We start from the raw sequence: 8,020 nt of genomic DNA on the forward strand, positions 1-8,020 counted from the left end.
CCGGGAATTTAATCGGAAGCGTATCGTACGAATAAGCATCGGACGAGGCCTGCCGGACGAGGGCCCAGCACGAAGCCAGGCCATCGCCTAGCAAGCCAAGCGCGCCACACGAACAGCCAAGGCCACGCCAGGCCCAGCGCAAGGCCAGGCCCAGCAGGCCATGGCAGCGCGCGCAGCGCGCGCAGCGATGGGCTGCGAGCTGTGCTGCTGCTCGCGTGGGCTTGCGGCTCGCGTGGGCCGAGCGGCCGTGTGGGCTATGCGCGGGCATGGCCTGCACGCTCGTGGGTCATGCTCGTGTAGAGTTTGTGTTCACATACGAAACCTAAATTGTGTAGGATTTGTTTGATGATTAAATTCCTAATCCTAAAAGGATAAAATTAATTAATTAGAGTCCTACTAGGATTCTAGTTTAACTAATTAGTATCCTAATAAGATTCCAGTTCCTTTTCCATACCTCTATAAATAAGGGCCTAGGGTCATTATTTGCAGAGACGATTTGTGAAGTATTCAAAGGGTAAGTTTTTGAAATAAAATTAACCATACACTTGCAAACACTAGCCGAAATTCCTAGTAACCTTAAGGGCGATTCTAGTTGGTCTAACTTGAGGCGGATCCGGACGTACTGTGGACTATCTACGGAGGGACGACATTTGGAGTCCTAAAGAATTGTTCTTGTTCGGTTCGGGCGCAGCTAGGGAAGGCACGCTACAACATGTATGCATCAATTCTATGCTAAATGATTATGTGAATATAATATGCTTTCCTTGCTTTATGGTTTTTCCGCATGATTTATGAATTGTCATATGTATCATAACCTAACAGTGGTATCAGAGCCTCTTATTATTTTCATAATCTAAATTGCATAAACATGGTTAAATATTACAAATTTGCAAGAATTAAAAAGGGGTGATTAATTTTCGTAATTGTTAATTAATTGCAAATTGCGTTTATTTAATTATACGTATGCAGTTTTTCGGCAGTTTCTTCGTTACTCATCCAAATCGAGTGATTTTTGTGTCAATTCCGCATGTAAAAGGCATTCTAAAATTTTCGGCCGAACCCAGAATTCTCAAATTCGAAGCCTAACTATGACTTTTCGGAGGTTTTAGTTTTTCGAATGCAAAATTTCGTAAATTTAAGATGTTAAATTAAATATTTGCGATTCTTGTTGATAAATCTTGAATTTTTGATTGACCTACTGTATATGTTTAACAAGTTTGAATGCCTAGCCTTGTTAATTATGCAATCTAATTTGTAATTATGATTAATTTGTTGAAAATTGGAATAATTTAGAATTAATTTGATTTTCATAATAAGTTATAATTTAATTAGATACCTATGATTAAAAACCACCATAAAAATTGTAAATTTATGTTAAATTTTAAATTTTTATGACCTAGACTTGAATCCATGTTAATAGGAAATCAATTAAATAATAAATTTTTGATTTTTCGCCCTAAAATTATGAAATTAATATTATTTATTAATTTGTCATTAATTTTGAATATAAATTTTTAATTTTTATGCGATTCGCTCATATAACTTGCACGCACAAAGCAATGGACGCTACGTGTTACCCTTAAGGGGTGTTGTATAGTGCGGGCATGCGACGACGAGCAAGGGAGCTCGTCGCCCATGCGGTACGAATGCAGCGAGCAAGGGCATGGTGCACGAGCACAAGGCAGCAGCCCTGCCTTGTGTCGTGGGCTGTGAGCAATGGGCGCATGGGCAAGGGCGAGAGCAAGGAGCGAGCAGTCGCGTGTGGGCAGCAAGCGTGCTGCGCCACAGCGCGCACTGCCTCGCGCAAGCGCACGGAGCCTAGCGCGCATCAAGCGCATGTGTGCGTGCGACGAGCGCTGCGCCCAGCGATGGCGTGCAGCGTGCTTGTTGCGACGTGCGACGAGCGCTGCGCCCAGCGATGGTCAGCAGCATGCTTGTTGCGACGTGCGACGAGCGCTGCGCCCAGAGATGGTGTGCAGCGTGCTTGTTGCGACGTGCGACGAGCGCTGCGCCCAGCGATGGGCTGCGGCAGCATGCTTGTTGCGTCGAGCGCTGGCGCGCGCAGCGAGCACTGGCTCGCGTGTTCGATTGATGCCTTGCGATGGGGAGCAGCAGCGATGCGACGCAGCGCATGGGCTGCGTGCACATGGCCAGCGATGGCTGTGTGCGTGTGGCCCATGGGCGTGCGTTGCGTGGGGTTGTTGCGTTGCGATTAGATCGTTTTGAAATTTTAATTTGAGATTTTCAGTTTACGTAATTTTAATTAATTTTAAAATTAATAATTTAAATTATTTTCTTGGATTTTAAGTTTAAATATTGTAATTATAATAAATTTTATTTATTCTAATTATTTTACTAAAATTAAAATCATGAATTAATTTAAATACGACTGAAATTAAATTAAATTTATGGATTCAATTATAAATTTATATGAGCTTTAAATTTTAATTAAATTTGTATGTTTCCGGTTAGACTAGAAATACATTTTTATGTTTAAAATTAGTAAAGCATATGAATTTATTGGTTTAAGTGGGAGCCCTTTTTAGTCATAAACTCTTGATTAGGTCTACAAATCCTTAAGGTTAAAACAACTTGATTAGAATTAATAAGGACTGAATAATTTGTAGATTATTGGTGCCCTTGATTAATTGCTGCAAATGTTTATGTGATGCATAATGTGTTTTACTAACCAGCTATGTGGGCCATTCATGATAATGAATGGGTGAATGGTATATATTGTATATGTACTGTTTTGCAGGTTATGAAGTGACTAGTATGGCCCAAATAGGATAGAAAATATGGTATGCGTACCATTAATTTGAATGTAATTGGTCTAAAGTACCAAAATTGTTTTTCAATTCAAATATGGTCTGCGTACCATCAAATAGTTGTAATTAGTTTAAATTATAGCTTATCCTATTTGAAGAAAATGGTGTCTCCCACGGAGATTTTCGAGAAGGACTTTGAAGTTGAAGCTTCAAGATGAAGTCGGGCCATACTAGATCACATTTATCTTATGCATGATTTAAGTTATTTATTGCTTTAAATATGTCTTAATTATGCATGAGATTGTGGCTTGATTATGTTGCATGATTAAGGATTTTAGTTCACTTAAAATCTAACCAACATAGTAAGAGCCTTAAGTTCCAAACTTAAAAATTGAGTTAAAAGGTGCCATGCCAAAATATACACTTGCTTGGATATCCTTTACATCAATCTAGTAATAGTTTTCGCTCAGCGAGGTGTTACTTATTGGTCCTAAAGGGGCAAGGTACACAAATAATTGTGAGTACATGTTAGTTTTGGTGAAACTCAACGATATAAGTAAGGAGTCCTTTTATGTCGTGGCAAAATCGATAGGTTTACCTAATAAGTTCTTAGACGTGCCTATCAACCAAGAATAGTTTCTAGACTATTAGCAAAAGGCCTTTGCTTACCTAAAATGTTTTAGGATTAAGTCGACAAACTGTGCTTAATTCTTCAATGGTTTTAGGATCTTGGAATCATTTTATTCACACCTGCCGGAACAATAAATTCGAATAAAATGCTAATAACTTGTTTGAATTGCATGATTGCTTTAATTTTCAAGATATTATTCATGATAAATGTTTAGACTTTGCATGCTTCAATGAATGTTTTAATTATTATTTATAATTAAATATCTTGCACTGCAATAAATCCTTTTAGAAAGGTAACAGTAAATTTCCTCGATTGGTAATGAATCCAAGAACGATTCACGGAAATGAGAGAAAATGAGCAATTTAAATGTATGTTTCTTTTAATGACTTTTATGGTTGTTTTCGAATATCAAAATCGAATGGCAAACAAATTGGTGCTTGTGAATTCAAAATACAATGTAGTTTTGAGATCATAAAGCATTGAGTTTAAACGCTCAGCTTTACCAATGGTTAACAACCTAAAATCTTTTTTCCATTTAATTCTCGAATGAGTCTAGTCCCTAGACATTCGAATAGATCGATGCTTAGAGAACTTTAGAAGCTTCTGGTAAGATCATCTAGTTGAAACAAAATATTCAACATAAATTAAAATGGTAAAGAACCTTGTTGGTGACATTGGACATGTCTAACAAAGTATAAAAGTCAACACTAAAGAATTCAATTCTTAAGACTATAAGAAAGGGTACAAGAAATAGGAAAACAAGGAACAAATGAAAGGAGTTTACGATTCCGTTTCTACCTATAAGTTTATGTTTAAAGAAAAGTGACCTAGCAATCAAACTTCCTTGGTATCATATACCGCTTGAGGTTCTTACTTCGGTAACAACTCAAACAATGGAAGCTAGGCTACACTAATGACCTACAAGTGGGAAATGAAGCATGGCAATGCTACATTAGTTGTAGGGTCATCTAGTTTGTTTTAAGTCCTTTCAAGGCTGGAACTAAATGGCTATTTTGTTCCATAATCAGCATACCTAAATTTCTGCTTCAAACACAGAAAGACTCACATTCAGAAGAACAAAAACAATGTTTGTTTGTTTGTTTATTTGAATGAAATGGTCATTTACGGGATGAGTCAATTTGCTTGATTAAAACAAACAACTCTTTAACAATAAAAACTTTACTAGGTTCAAATCAACCCCTTGATTTGAGTTCCACTAATCTTTGGCACTGTTGCTTAGACCATATCAACAAGTTAACATTCAAAAGCTCTATTTTGATAGACTTTTGAAAGTTGATTGATTTCTAGATCAATTTAAGACAACTAGTCTTACTTGTTGAAAGTAACAAAAGATATGAACTATTGTTAGAACGCCTAGACAGTAGAGTTCAAAGCTAAAGAAAGATTTTATGACTTTATTATTTCACATGGATTTGAGTGAATATAGGTTTATTTACTCAAATGTGATATAAGTTGAATCTGTTTGGCTAGTTCAAAGATTCAGAAGTATAAAATCCACTTGGCAAGAAATCATAAAGATCTAGGTTAGATCATGTTGATGATTACTTGAGACCAAATATGATCATCAATGATTGTGTGTTGTAATTTCACAATCTAGCTCCATAAGATATGGCATATCTACGTTGGAATGATCGAAGTCAATTAGTACTTGATTCGATCAATGATGAATCATAAAGACTTTTCCTATAATTTCTAAACAAAATGCTCAACTACCACCAAACTAAACCAAATTCGTCAAAGCTATTGAAAAGTAATTTCAGAATATCTTTTTATAATATATCTAAAGAGTTCCTAAACTCAGTGGGAGCTTAGTGTTTGTTATTCAACAAACTAAGGCCCAAGTATAGATATATTTTTCATTGTGATTTATTCAAATGAGACACAAGGGTATTGTTTCTACCACGAATTTTTTGAGAACATAATGTGTGCTTGCTCGAAATGATGTCCTTTTGGAGATTCGTTTCCAAAATGACAAGTGGGAGAAAATAGACCTCGAAAGTCTTCGAGGCGAACAACAAACATAAACGGACATTCCGGAGGCTTTTCGAAGTGCTTCAGAAAATCCGAACTTATTCTTTAAAGACTTTAGAAGTGGCTTTAAAGAATAGACATCTCTTAGAAGACTTTACAAGTGCTTTAAGGAGAACAGAATATTCAAAGGACTTTCAAGTGGCTATTGATATTCTATTGTTTGATGTTCTATACCAAAGTAGGCATAGAGTTCAAATCACTGAAACTATGAGATTCTTCTATTAGATAGTGAAGAAACATGGAGTTCAGGTCACTGAAACTATGCAATTCTTCTATTAGATAGTAAAGAAACCTACAACTTGCAGTCAAACTATTATCATGTAGATTAATGAGTTTGTGACCTGTAAGAAAGCTATGACGAAACCCAGATTCCCTAAAATGGTTAGAGGCCATATATAGACTCAAATGTTTTAAATGGTTAGAGGCCATAAAACATACTCAAGGTTTTGATGACAAAATTGAAATTTTCTTGATTTGCAAGAATAGTTTCACACCTATTGGTTGCAAGTTTGTTTTAAGGATAAGAACCATCAAACATGAAAGTGTGTTCACACACAAAGCTAGATTAGTTGCTAAAGGTTACAAGCAAATTCACGGTGTGGATTGTGTTGAAACCTCATGCAAAATCGTAATGCTTAAGTCTATAATTCAAGCAATGATTGCATATGGCAATTGGATGACAAAACATCTTCCTCAGTCAAATGTTGGAAGAAACTATGTACATGGTATGTCATAGGATTTGTGGATCCAAATAAATGCTTGAAAAGAAAAGCTAGTTTATAAAATCTAAGTACAGATTTAAGCAAGCAATTGGGAATTAGAACTATATTTTAGTGAAGCTAATAAGTATTTTAGTTTCATAAAATGTACATGATTCTTATAGATATATAAGAAGTTTAGTGGGAGTACATAAAACTTAATTGGTCCTATGTGTATCACACACATATCTCTCTATTGTGAAATAACATTCAAATGCTAATGACTTAGATTTGAAATTATTCATCAATGATGGACCAAGGAGAAACTTAGAACATACTGGGTATTAAGATCTATTTACAAAGATCTTATATTAATGTTTTAGATTAAGTAATGGAATTTACTAAATCAAACACGAAAGACTCCATTGGAGATATTCGACCCATGTGAATAAATCTAAGTAAAAAATGTTTGAACTATGTATAAGCATTTACTAAGTTAAACATCAAAGGATCTAAGTAAGATTCTTAACCTATATTATATGTCAAAGAATTTAGCTGGATTTAGTATCTACTGAAACTAGATGAGCTAAACTTACATGAATAGAATTCAATTGGGAATTATTCTGCAAAAGAATTTATCATGTATGATATAATATTAGGATCGCCAAAAACGTATCGTATGACTTTAGGCATGAGAACATATACCAATCTCTATTAATCTAAGTGAAGATCAACTAGATTGAGATCAAGAATACTTATGGTACTTGAAAAGAGTACATAGGAATAGTTCTTGATTCAAGGAAATAAAGATATGCTAAATATTGATGCTACACACATAAACACTGGCAAAGGATCAAGCAAGACCCTTTGGAGTTAACCATTGATAAGGACGAGCTATAGAGCATCGTGTTTTGAAATGGCAACATGGATTGGAGACCATGAGTTGTTGCGTGGGAAATTAAATATTAATTTCTATGTTCTAAGATACAGCTGGAAAGTCTTCCACATATCCGTGAACTGCTTGGATAAGTAAATCCAAACCAAAGCATCACTAGCAACCTATACAGTTGAAGTAGAATTACTTATTGCCTAAGAAGCAATAAAACTGAGTTGTTTACATTAAAAAGTTCTTCACTGAACTTGGCTGGATCACATGTCTGCTGACTTGATGGTTCTTCATTGCAAAATGCGTAGAACCACTATCGAAGTAAGAAAGACTAGATCACATACTAAACAAACTCAAAAGATCTTATCATCATATCTCGAAGAACATTCGATGAAAAGGATATTAAGATTGGCAAAGCATGATAACTAAACCTATGCAACAAGTGAGAAGCAACACTCACATTGTAGCACTGGAAATCAAGCATAGCTTTGAATTCCATGAACTGTTTTAAAGATGGGTTTTGAGGCCCATGGTTCTTAAACAATGGGGTTGAACATTTATCATATATGAAATCTATTTTCATATTCCATTTAATCTTGGTTTAGTATTAAATGATGAGTCCCTTCAATTTGACGATATATTCAAGATAGACTGTCAGGACCAGTCCTGTGACTAAGAAATGTCTATCACGTGAACTTGAATGTCAAAGGTTGAAAATGGTCCCTAGTCGGAGTTTTCTATAAAATTGGACGCATAGAAAACGTTAGACGACTAGAATGCAAGATGACTAGTAGTTCTGTTTCTTGAACTATGTGGACATGGCAATGTCATAATCATTTGCATAGATACTTACTTTGGGAAGACTAGTATCGGACAAGACCTATGAAACTTTACTGTAAGAGATGAAAATATGTCATAAGTAAATTTCATCAAAATTATTAGACACTAAATCCTCAATACCTGAGTGATTTGAGATTACTTGTTT

This window comes from Spinacia oleracea, chromosome 3 (assembly GCF_020520425.1).
Source record: "Spinacia oleracea cultivar Varoflay chromosome 3, BTI_SOV_V1, whole genome shotgun sequence".
Lineage (NCBI taxonomy): Eukaryota > Viridiplantae > Streptophyta > Magnoliopsida > Caryophyllales > Amaranthaceae > Spinacia > Spinacia oleracea.